At 33.1% G+C, this 13,383-nt stretch overlaps 1 protein-coding gene across 1 annotated transcript in view; it reads left to right on the top strand.

Moving 5' to 3' along the window:
* The window catches only part of LOC149411363 (neuroligin-4, Y-linked-like), an 887,216-nt gene that overhangs the window by 131,834 nt on the left and 741,999 nt on the right, over nt 1–13,383 (top strand). The gene's annotated exons all lie outside the window — the stretch shown is intronic.

The following is a 13,383-nucleotide window of genomic DNA, read 5'->3' as shown; positions in this document are numbered from 1 at the left end:
TAATTGTAATCTTTCACCAGGGCTATAATGAAATCGTTTAGTAAATATACTTACAATATTATGTGATTTTTAACGCATGAATAATTTTGAACTAACAAATTTTCTTGCGCACGCCGGAATTTGAACCCGTGACCTCTGGCTTCGTAGTCAAAGATCGTAGTCATTCAACCACGGAGGCCGTCACAGTTGGCCGGATTTTGCTTGTGCATTGATGGAGGACTTGGATAACAGCGGAATTGAAACCCATTACGCACGTTTTTTCCAGAGAACTCATACTTACTGGCAAATTTGTAAAAATATACAGCATTTCACCTGAACAGTAACCATGCTATTCGTGTAAAAAGGTAGGGAATTTATCAGACAGATACTCAAGGTGTTATTCGTGGATCTTACCTTCATCAGGGACTCCAGTCCCCTAGTACCTTTCAACGCGTATTTTTGTTACCATTAACTAAAAAATTGACAGTTCTCACACGTACTGATATAAGTACGAATATATATACCATAACTGTCAAAACATGCGATTAATGGTCAGGGAAAAGGCTTAGGCCCAGAGGTGGTTGCCAAACTTGACAGTAGGCCGCACTTACGATTTATAGAGCGTCATCTACCGTGCTTTATATATGTAATACAAAGACAGTACCTGTAAAGTAACTGTAAAGTACCTGTCTTATATCTAAAAGGTCCACTTAACTGTATCAGTACTTATCTTTCAAACTCACAGTATGATCAGTGTAAATTAATACCTCAGAAAGGAGGGATTGATGTGTGATATAAAGAGGACCGCGGAATACAATTTCATAATTTAGTATTCTTTACATTCAACCTACTAGTGAAGCATCATGAAGTTGACATATTTTATGGCTCCAACGGCGACGGGTGTATCCTTTTTCTATTATATTCCAATCGGACTTATCTTATGTTGAAGAAGCCCAAATTTAAAATATTGACGAATACTGTTCATCGAGATTCCCATGTAATATGATTTGCAGTTAACGTAGTTTTGGGACTGTTCCTTCGAAACACACAAAGGGCTTATCCTATTAGCACCTTCTAACACCAATTTATATATTGCATTTTTGTGACACCACCTAGGTTAAGGTGTTTACAATTTTCAAATTTGACATTCATCAAATCGACGATCATTACGATATTCCGTTTTTAACATTGGAAGGTTCCCGTTATAATTTGGTTTTAGGCCCATTTGAGATTTTTATCTAGTTATTATATCGGAACTGCCAAGTTGTTGTACTTGTCAGATATTCACATTTTAATACAGTCTAGAATAAGTCGGGTCGTGAATTTACGGCGTTAAACGATAATCGTAACAATTGATTGTTATCAATATGTTTGTAATACGGTTAGAACTCTGCTAAATAATTTTTAAAACTTTTAAAATTTCAACGTACAAAAACTTGTATGTATGTTTATTTAAACTTTAAAAAACATATCTGAATACTCCACTACCTAACATAAATACTCAATCAAGACAACAAACCAAAATATAGGTACTGGTTATTCCCAGTTTGAAAATACTTTTGGAGAAAAAATTATTAAATTTCGTGCTGCGAAACTATATAATGCCTTAATAAATGAAACAAAAAAATAACGGAAATAGAAACAAGATAACTAAACATGGCTGAAAGAACTGTGATAATCAACCTGCAAACGTTGTGAAGACAATCTAAAGACAACTAGATACTCAATACAAAAATATATAAACGACTAAAGTCAGGCTCGACTGTGAATACCAAAGATATTAGAAGAACGAGATATGCTATGTTGGCCGCCGGACCGTAGCTGGAGTACTACCTAATTAGTTTACTTTGAACGGTATCGGGACGTGTACGCACAGAAATTTGTTGAAAAGTTCAGGCACAAATATTTAAATATTTTAAGATCATTTTATAAAAAACTTAATTTGCCACATTATACAAAAAGAAACATAACCGAAAATAGGTTTGTCCCTACTGGGTTCAATCTTTTACTTGATTTTGAACATTCAAGAAGTTTTTATGGACCTGTACTTTATTTTTTTTCGGGTTTTAAATAAAAATCTACAAAGATAAAGTTATGTTCTACTCGCAGTATTTAATTAGAGCTTCTAAATATTTCTAAGCGATTAAATTTTCAAAGCAATTACACATGATTTTGCATTACTTAGTGTAGTGTTTCACCTTAAGTCATAATCACGTACAACCTTTGCTGAAAGGAAACTAAGAAAATTATATATTTTTTAATTCTTTTTATTTTGCCGAAATCAAACAATTCTATAGATTAAGATCCATTACCAAATTCACTAGTTTTTTCCATTTCACAATGCAAATTTAACAGCCGTAAAGTTATTACAAAAGTTAACATAAACATTTCACCTTTTCCAAGTATTTCAATATCTCCTTTACAAAACTTTTTTCGCTTTTTTATTTCATTGTAGTATAAATTTATGCGTGCAAATAAAGCTTGCAGAAATCCTTTTGACTTTCTTTCTCCCGAATCCCTGCGAATTTATCGATCTCCTTAGAAGTATTTATTATTCTTCGGGGTATTATGGCGGGGTAGAAGTTATCCACAATATTTCCCGATACAGCCCTAAATTAAAATCTCCCCACTCAGCGGGAAGTTCAAATCTTTTATGTTTAGTGCTCCCTTTCGTCGGACTCTATAAATGTTGAGATTTTAAAGCGATGATGAGAGAAGTAATTAGTAAGTATGACTTATAAATAAAAAAAATGTTTTGGCTGAGGATTAAACCATCCTATCCAGGTATCGGAGTGTCGATCGGGTAGGTCTTTTAGGATTTGACATTTATTTCGCATATTAAATGTCGTAATGTCATCCGATTACAGAGAAAGCATATATGTCCACGTGATTGCAACCAAAAGTTGACAGAACGATTTGAAATCGACAAAGAGTCTATCTGCAGAGTTTAGAGAGAGAGAGAGAGAGAGAGAGAGAAAGTGGGTTAATTTCTGCTTCCAAGATTTGCATTCATTGCCGAAAACAAAAGTGAAATTCAAATATGTGTAATAAAATATTTGAAAATTTGTTTTTTTGAGAAATGGAAAGAAGAAGGAACGCTGCCGCGCAACCTTGTTGAACGCCAGTCTTAAGATCAACAGATGAATAAGAATTTAAAGTACTAAAATTTAATGATCTTATCCGAAAAAACATAAAAATTCAAATAATAAAAGAAAAACAAAATCACAGTTTTTCAACTGAAAGACGTACCTACTCGTCAAAAACATATATTTCCAATACAAAAATTTAACACCTCATTTGCACAACATCATTACACATTTCTAGGCAATAAATACTTTAATAACCTACCTGATAATATCAAAAAAATCGAAGACGACAAAACCCTACTCAAAGCGATCAAAGAACATTTCAATGTAAAAAATCAAAATAACGAAATTCAATTAACGTGACTAATGTAACGTTATAAATCGTTAAATTGTACATTGTTGATATACACTTATATTTTTAATATTCTAAACTCCTTAAATTATTAATAAGAATACTTACATAAATAATGTTCATCTCGATACTCAGCATCTCTTTTAAACACAAGCGTCTGCTTCCATAAAAGAGAAACATCAAAAAATTAAAAAAAAAAAATTGTGAAAACTAATTTTTATATATCATTATTGTTAGCAAATATTATTATACATTGTAAACTGTTTAATCATTACATAATAAAAAAATAAATAAAAAGATGATGTGGTCGTTTATGAAGTCAGCTGGTGATGAAGCTGGTAAAACTTCCGGTATTCATCCGACTGATGCATGCGTGTTGATCCATTGTGTCCCAACCAATAACCCATTATTTTTTAACACGGGGTTATCGGTGTGTCGAGGTAACACATCATGTTGAGGATGGTAAGGAGAAACGAATGGAAGAGGAGTGAAGTTCTCATCGACTTTATTGAAATAGTCAGAGTTCACAGAATCCAAATAGAGTATCCAACGTAAAGTAGTGGTATGTTACTGACAATGGATGACAATGTCATTGTAGTAGTTGATGTGCATCACGATGGGATGCATGTAGGTCACATCACGGTGAGATGTGAATCAGTGCTTCATGATCACGGCCCATGAATTGGTAGCTCTACGGTGAAGAAGCGGAGACTAGACTAAGGACGGGTTGTTTCGGAGAATATGAACAATTCATCAAATTTCAACGTTCATTTTCGGCTTCTGTGAAAGTCTTATTCAAGTTCTGTTATTATATCATTATAGGCTAGTTGCTTGACAGAACTGAAATAAAAACAGAACTTGAAAATTAACTTTGAAATTTGAATAATTGTTCAAATTCTCCGAAACAACCCGTCCTTAGTAGCCAATGTAGCAGTGGCTCGTTATTTATTTATTTATTTATTTAATACATGTTACATTATTATGAAATTTACATAAAGTAGATATAATGAATCACCATACTAGGCGGCTGCCTGTTTCATGGTGACCAATTGAGTGTAATTAATTTGTATGAAATATGAAATCTAGTGTAAACATATGAAATTAGTAACTATAGATGAAGCTAAAATTTTGGAAATATTGTAATAAAAAGTAGAAGATAGAAATTAGAAAGGAGAAAGAAGTAAATTAGCATTAGATTGTAAAAATGTACATAATTATATATATAATTTTTAATATGTGTGCATGCAAGCACACATGTGTATATAGCAGCAGACATACCTATATACATATAACAGCACATGTATACATACACCCATATGACGCATCCTCACGCATATAAACAATATATACATCTCTATCTGAGTACTTGGAATAGGCTACTAACACTATAACAATCACACATCAAAAAATCCCCGAGCGCTTTCCTGAAACTGTCGTATTTGGCTATTGATTTTATTTCTAACGTTAAATTATTGAATATTTTTGGAGCAAGAAAGTTAAATTGTCTTTGTGCCATTGAGGTTTTTATTGGGGGAATAGTATAATTCGATTTGTTGGAATATCTTGTATTATGGGTCGATTCAAAAATATTTTTTTTCGTATGTTTGAATTTATAGTAGGAGGATATGTTTTTGACGTATAAGGATTTTATGTTGAGTACTTTGAAGTCGTTAAATAAGTCCTTCGTGGGATTTCAATTGTTATCAATCGATAAAATAATTTTTCAAGACAAAACTATTTATTAATATTCATATTGCGTATGTACGGCCGTAAAAAAATAATTCGTCTTAATATTTTTAAACATTACTTGCAAAAATTATAAACGCGTAGATTACAACGTACGTTACATAAATTGCTTGTGACGAATTTGTCTAATTCCTTGAATGCGTTTTTTGTGATGATGTAATAAAAAAATAAATTAAATCAATTTAAGAGTGAGAATGACTCTCTTTTGTCTTTCTTATAGTCCATTACATCATTTATATCAGCCTTAATCTATCATTATTATATATTATCATCACCCACCTCCTCTTTGCTTTTCCTCATAAAAAATCCTTATCCCTGAGCGCGACGGAGTAATTGAGAGACGTGACATTTATAATAATAATAACTTGAAGAGTCATCACTCAAAATGGTGTTATACGCCTCCGTGGTTGAGAGTTAAGGCTATCGACCAGCAATTCAAAGGTCGCAGGTTCAAATCCCGGCGAAGTAAATTTTATGTGATGAATTTAAGTTTTTTCACAATTCATTAATTTATAATACTATATAGTATTCTTGCGACACGTCCCTAATTGGAAGATATTCTCAGTATCGCTCTGGTGTAAGACCACCATTCAGAACTGAAACGTCGCTTGAAATGGCTTTATCCATGTTTGGTGACCAAATTTGAATAGCCAGGTACTCCACCACCTTCCTCCTCCCCCCTTCAAACTATTGTCAGTCTCACAACATACCCCAAATAGGGGTGCCATAGTCTCACTGGCTCCAAACGGTTGAGCGCCGTTGTGTCTCTTGTTCGGAATTCATATATTAAAAAAAATACTTGGTTTATTTTTGATACAAAAACTGCTATCGATGATTCATCAGTAAAATATATTTGGTTAGTTAGGAAAATATTTGCGGGTTCCAGTGAATAAATTTAAGAAATGTAATCTATTAAATAAATTTGACTAGTCGGTGGCTGGGTTGACTGATTTGGGCTGGCTTGGGTCCCACCCAGGCGTTGTGTGTTCAATTCCTCAGCTGGCTATGTCCTCCATCACAACACAAGCAAAATTTTCTGCTTATTGTGGTGGTAGTAGGAGATTTTCAAATATTATCATGCTATTCGTTACCCGGGAATGTTCGTCTTTTTTAAGTTTATCTCTTCGGTTTGTAGACTGAAAATTACAGTATAGTCATTTTTTAACTCTTGCTTTTTGGATTTCATCTGTCTGTAATTTTTTTAGTACGTTTCGTTTCTGTTTTAAGGTGGAGGCCGTTTGAATTGTCAGTAAAGATTGTAAAGAAAAAGATTTAATCGCCGTGTTTATTTGGATTTGTTTCAATTTGTACACAAAGAAAATTGGAATAAATAATTTATCATTGAGATAGGGACGTTTGTTTTGACAAATTGTATAATTCATCATATGATTTTTTTAAGTTACATAAAATATAAGGCATACATAATATATTAGGATGGTAGGTGTTTAATGTCTAGTTAGAAATCGTGATTTTAAACGAAATTTCGGTTTTGATTTATTAAATTAAAAAAAAATTATACATATTTTTATGGTCTACTAATATGTAGTTAAAATTATAAATTTATAAAGTGCTTTTTTTCAGTACTAACCTCGAAATTTAATTTCAGATAAATTGAATGGAAAAACATATTTAAAAAAAATGGTTTGTTTAGCAAAATTTTTCCTTATTTTGAAATTTTATTGGACCTCTTCGACTTTTTAAAAGTTTTTTTTTACGGCTTGCTTGGGTAAAACAAGTCATAGAGATCCAATAAAATTTCACAAGCGGGAAATATTTTTTTAGGCAAAACAATTTTTTTTTTAAATATTTCCCTCTTTTGAAATTTTATTGGACCTCTATAGTTTTTTTACCAAAGTTTCACGGCTTGCTTGGGAGCAAATAATCGGGATGAAAATTCCTTATTACTACATTCCGGCGAGGAAAATTTGAAAGGCGGACCCAGTTTAGGGAATGAAGGAAATTGGCAGAAGTAGGTACACGATTGTGCGCGATTGCCCAATTAAAAATTATGCCGAAATACAGGACAGGCGTTTTTTCATTCCATGCACCTGTTTATCTTAACAATGTCTTATTAAAATAAAATAAAATAATTTTATTTTTAACTTAATGAGTAAAACCTTAAATTAAATATTTAATTAATGACGATAATATTAGCGATTCTTAAACCAAAATTTGAAACAGCAAAACCTTCACCTTGCCATATCTCTTTCGGTCATATTAAACTGTATCATACTTCTAATAAGAACTACCAACATTATCTTCATTTTCTCACCGCACATTTTTATTAATTGCTACCTTTATGAATGTTGGTAAGATTCAACTCGAAATAAATGCAATCTAGATAGGGCCTTGAAAAAATATATACATTTTTATTTTTAATGAGCGACCCTTATTGACTTTTCTGCAAGCCTAGGATGAATATTTTATGCTTTGGATTAACTTAATGAGTAAAACCTGGAATTGTAATATTTTATTATTGGAGACCAAATTAGATATTATTGTACATGTTTTTGATAAGACCTTATCTTTTTCTGATTTTTCTGTTTCAAATTTTCGTTTGAGAATTGTTAATATAGTGTTCAATAATTAAAAAATATTTTACCATCTCGGTTTGTCGAAACTTTCAAATTACATTTTTAATGTATCGTGTTTAAATATACTTAAATTTCAACTCCCAAGAAAATGAAATAGGAAAAAAAGTAATTGTATATAATAATATTATTAGATGCAGTTTTATTTTGATTCTATCCTTACAATAAATTTTACTTTATATTGTAAATTATTTTTATGTTTGATGTTTTACAAAATAATATGTAGAGAAGTATTGTTAAGTACGTGTCTTTTTATACACCTGGTGACCAAACAGATCCATAGTGCAAGATACTCTCAGTATCGCCCCTGGTGTAAGACCACCATTCAGAATTGAAACATTGCTTGAAATGGCTTTGCCGTGTTTTTTTACCAGATCTGAATAGCCAGGTACTTTCCCACTTTCCTCTTCCCCATTTCCTTCCCTTTCTAACTACCTTCAGCCTCACAATATACCCCAATTGGGGATGCCATGGCCTCACTCGTTCCAGAGTCAGGAATCCTGCGGTAATAGCACAAAAAAATTGCTTAGGAATGAACTTTCGGATTCTCAATACTGGTTTTTCACCAGAGCGACACTAAGAGAATTTAGTTACTATGAAAACACTGTTGAGTAAAAATTAAACTTTCAGTAAATTCTAAACAAAGAGCATTGTAATTGTTACTCGGAAATTAATTAGATTTCAACATTCCCAATTAAGTTCAAACAATTGAATCATTATATTTCTCTCCAAATAATCTCCAGTACGAGAAATTCGTCGTCTGTCATGCCGTCTCCAAGTGGCCTGAGCCGGGCGGCTTCTTAAAGTTAATCATTCGACAATAGGCGCCCTGGGCCGGGACTGTGGGTTGTGGAATGAGATGGGTGGTGAGCAGTCTGAGAGACTGTAAGGGCGCAAGGCAATGGCAATGAAATAACACAGATGATTGCTGAGAAAACATAGCTGTTATTACTTGCTCTAATTTCTATGGGGCCATTGTCCCGGCCACCGGCTTCGGGTCTGTTTTCAGCCTTAAGTTACCGGAGAGCATTGCGCACTGCCCGGAAACAGGGTGTCCAATCATTCCACTGTACCTGGAATTTCAAGTGTATTGAGTTTTTACCACACTATACGAGTACATATTATACCATGTTTTGGGACTCTGTTTCTGGGATGGTGGTATTGACACTATTATGCACAGTGATCGGGGAGTTCGGGGAGTGGTTGTGGCTAACGTTTTGCAACATACTTCCTATCCGTGTTATAGTAATGCGTCTCCAATACTATATACTAATATTGCTGCCAAGTCAAATATAATGGTAGCCCAACATTTTTATTTTGGTCAAATTGGTGAATCAGATATAGAATCTTCCATTGGAAAACTGAAAAATTCATACTAACTTGGTCCAGATTTTCTTCCGGTATTCTTCTTTAAAGGTTGTGCCGAGTTTTTTAAACTGCCACTAAGCTCTTATTTAAACTCTCATTAGAAACTGGTCCATTTTATGATTCCTGGAAAATAATTGTCCGATTTATAAAAGCGGTACAAAGAATACTTTTAAAAATTTTATACCGGTAGTAATACTACCTGCACCGGCTAAATTGTTCGAATCGATTCTTTATAAATACACACTAACACACGTGGAATCAGTTTTAATTACTAAACAGCGAGGATTTAGAAAAGTTCGATCTACAAGAACCAACCTGGAACAACTGGAATATTTTTAACAGAGGTTTTTCAATTCAAATTACCTATGAACTGATCTAAGACAAATCATCGATAAAACTTCCCCTGCTGATTCCTTCCTGGTCCAGGCCACCTATCCTCACTTCTGCCAGCCCTGTTTCTATAAGATGTCCCTTCCTAACAGGAACCTGCCAGTGGCGTGCCCCGCCCCGGCGCGCGCCCAGCGGCGTGGCATTGGCGTCAAGTTCCCAGCTCCAAGGCCCTAATTTATGTGACGCTTAGAACTAGACGCGTTCGTGAATAATGAACTAGGTGAAACAAATAGCGGCGTTCTCCTCCGGAGCGCTGAACAATAACCGAGCGATTGTTTGCCTTAATTGTACCACCAAATTGTCAGCCATTCAAACACGTCATTCGAACCACGAAGAAAGGGAGTGGGGTAACGGTAATGTTAAGTAATCAAAACAATCATCGCAAGGAAAACATTAAAATTTATTTTTAATAAATATTCACATAAATCAATCACATTGTGGGTATTTATAACTACAATTACAATAAAAAACTTTGTTTGACTACCACTTTATTTGAGTATAATATATATACTATCTGGTTTCGATTTGACCTGAACCTACATCAGGGTTTTATATAACATACCAAATAATTTTTTTTTGTTATTGTAATATAAAGAATATATTATAGATAAATATTTAACAATATTACATTTTAGATCATCATTGCTTATGTGTACCTTATCAGAAAAGAGGAGTTCTTGTGTCTGATAAGGGAGCCACGATTCTTACATAGGTTTTAGGTTGTAATAATATTTTTGTATAGAATATAATTTTTTCAATTTAATGTTTAATTTACGTGTTTTTCGAATTTTTTAATTTAATTTATTTGTTCTGATTGGTTGACAATACAGCGCAGTTCAGAAGGGAGATTACTGTAGTTGTTTATGGCTTGGTAAATATAATGGTTTTGCATTTGTGTCGTTTTAAAATTTGGTGTAATAAATTGATTTCTATTTCTTATTAGTTTGTAAAATTCTTAGTATTCTTTGTTATTTTTTCTTTGCACATTTTTACAATGGAAGCTTGTTTAAATATGTCATTGACATTTGGTACTGGAAACAATTTAAATAGTGACTCTGTTGAGAAGGTAGAATTTTTAGTATTACTTTTATGATGATTCTTTGTGAAACTTTTACAGAGGAATTACACAGTTACAGTAGACTTGTAATACATAAGAGGGAGAAAAAACATCATCTTTGGTGGGAATCGAGGAGGGAGGGTGTAGAAAGAGGGGTTAAAAGTAAGTGTAGAGAAGGTTATTGGTTAAGGTAATTCCAAGAGCTTCTAGGTTATTCAATCGTTGTCCTATCCCATCTCTGTGCAGTATATCCGAACTGAAGATTTATGAAGAGAGTGATCATTCATTATTAAGTGTGTTGCAAAAACCTAAACTGTTTATTACTACAAGTGTTCAACCATTTTTGTGCACTTTGAACAAAAAAATGCTAAACAATCATTAAGTCTAAGCTTGTAGATGCCAGAATGGCTCAAGTTTCTTTATTCATTGAATTGATTAAAAGTTTATTTATTTTTATATCATTGAAGAAGAATGCAATACTAATAAATATAAACGAAACGTGAAACAAAAAGAGACACAAAAAATAAAAGGATAAAGAACCCAAGATCTCTGCCTTATCTTTTTCTTATAAACGAATATCTGATTTGTTTATCTAAGACGCTATCTAGGTTACAAACCAATTATTTAAAAATAATTGTAATAATTTAAAACGATAGAAAATAAGGGAAAAATTAGTTGCAAGATAATGTTGTTAATTCTGAATTTGAAATATGAGATCGATAATAATGATTGTTCAAAATTAGGTCAAAATGTTTGAGTGGTTAAAGACGTCCCTCGTAAGACAGAAATCCTAGGTTCGATTCTCAGATACGACCGTTATCTTTTTATTTCTCTGTTTCATGTTTGCTTTAAATTAAATAGTAATATTTTTTCTTCAATGATATATTTCATTGATGGTATGGCCATAAAAAGTTATCAAAGAGAATTTGCTCCAATAAAAAATATCTATCTTTGTTTGCATTTGCAAAAGAACTTACAGATTGTTCGTTTGAGGAAGCTGGAACCCTAGACTTTAAAGTTAATTATCGTGATTCATTTTAGGGTTATTAATTTCCGTGCTGCGTAACACACATAAACACTCCACTACAATCTACACATCTGCCATGGTTATGAATACCGTAACGCTGTCCGAAATGTTGACTAAAGAATGAGAAAGTGCGTCAATCTGTCTCAACACGCTGTGTCAGTTTTTAGATCTGTAATGGAAAATAATTTTTACCTTGATATTTAGAAACATTTGTCAGCTAAACCTGTTGACCCTCTCCCAATGAATGCATGTATTCTAATTGAAAAGCTTAATTTATTCGGTAAGATTAATAAAAACGCAACCAGGGACTATTTTGATAAATAATTGTGGAAAAGCTGGTACCTCACAAAACTTAATTGTACTTTTTATAATCTTAGCCATGAAGCAAACAATCATAACTGACCAACGTTTTTCTTTGTTTCAGGTTGGTACCTACCCATTTCTAACACTCGCCCGTGTATGGACGCTCACTGAACTTAGCGTCTGTTGTGCCCCTTGGTTCCTTCAACCTTCCGATAGCAGAGCTGACGACGCTGCTGATGAAAGATTGACAGTCGTAAATTTTATGTTCAAGTATACACAGTTCTCCTATGCAAGTCGAAGCCATCATTTTAAGTGACATTATCATTCAGCGCATCTTGAACTGGATTCTTTCGGAATATGTGAGATGCTTTGAATTGTTAGAATATTTAGAGCATTGCCGCAGAGTTAAAAACGGATTTCAATTTTTTAATTTGATTAATCAGGTAATTCACACTTCTTCTTCTTCTTTCGTATGGTGGGGGGGTCAGAGGGGGACATCTATGTCTGCGAACCAGTCTAGGGCCTAAGGCGTCGCCACGTGGACCTCAACAATTCAGCTGGGGAATGAATGGAGCGGGAATTCGTGTCTGCACCGCACCACATTTACACATCGCCTACTTTTTAAGGCCCCATCTGTGCACCATGTGGGCACAGAGGCTATGGGAGCACCTTTACCTATTGATGGCGGACCAGGTTTTGCGTGGCAATTAAAACTAAGACTGTCTCTCGGTGGGGTAAATCACACCATAACTCGTATTTTCATAATTATCATACAAAGTTGAACAAAGAATATAAATAATAACGGTGTTACTAAAAAACGTAGAGAAAATATAACTCATATAGAAACTGATATAAAATAGTTCATGGAAATAAATATACATTGTTTACACAGCCAGCGGGGGTTGTTTATCTGCTGTATAAACTTAACATTTTTCATCGAATTTCGGAATATTTCCAAGGTATTTTAAATGTGCGATTCATTTATTCTTTTTTAAGATGTCATAAAAAAATACCATTTTAAGAAACAATATGAAATGACCATTAAATTTTTTGTATTTGAAATATGGTTTAATATTTATATATTGGAATCTTTTAATTTCAAACATGGAAAAGTATTAAAAATCACAATCTCATAATAATTACCAGAGAATAACAACAACAAAAAATATGATTTTTATTTCATTGTTAGCGCAATATAAACGTTAATTTTTATTAATAATATTTACCTACACACAATTTGTTAGTAAAACACATCACTTAGATAGAATTCTTATTAAATTCACACGGTTAACAGTCAATTAAAGAATAATATGTCTGAACTATATATTATAATAAAACAAATAAAAAACTTTATTCCACTTAATTTTATTTTGACCGTAACCGGTTTCAGCTCGTCAAAGCCATCTTCAGACTGGTACACAAAATTCTTAGTCTACGGTTTATATACACAACATATTGGGGAGGGGGGAGAGGGGTAGGTTATA

The sequence above is a fragment of the Hesperophylax consimilis genome, chromosome 26 (genome assembly GCF_061612785.1).
Source record: "Hesperophylax consimilis isolate HC1 chromosome 26, BYU_Hcon_1.0, whole genome shotgun sequence".
In the NCBI taxonomy this organism is placed as follows: Eukaryota; Metazoa; Arthropoda; class Insecta; order Trichoptera; family Limnephilidae; genus Hesperophylax; species Hesperophylax consimilis.
The sequence above is the reverse complement of the archived record's forward strand: the minus strand, read 5'-3'. Positions and strand labels throughout refer to the sequence as shown.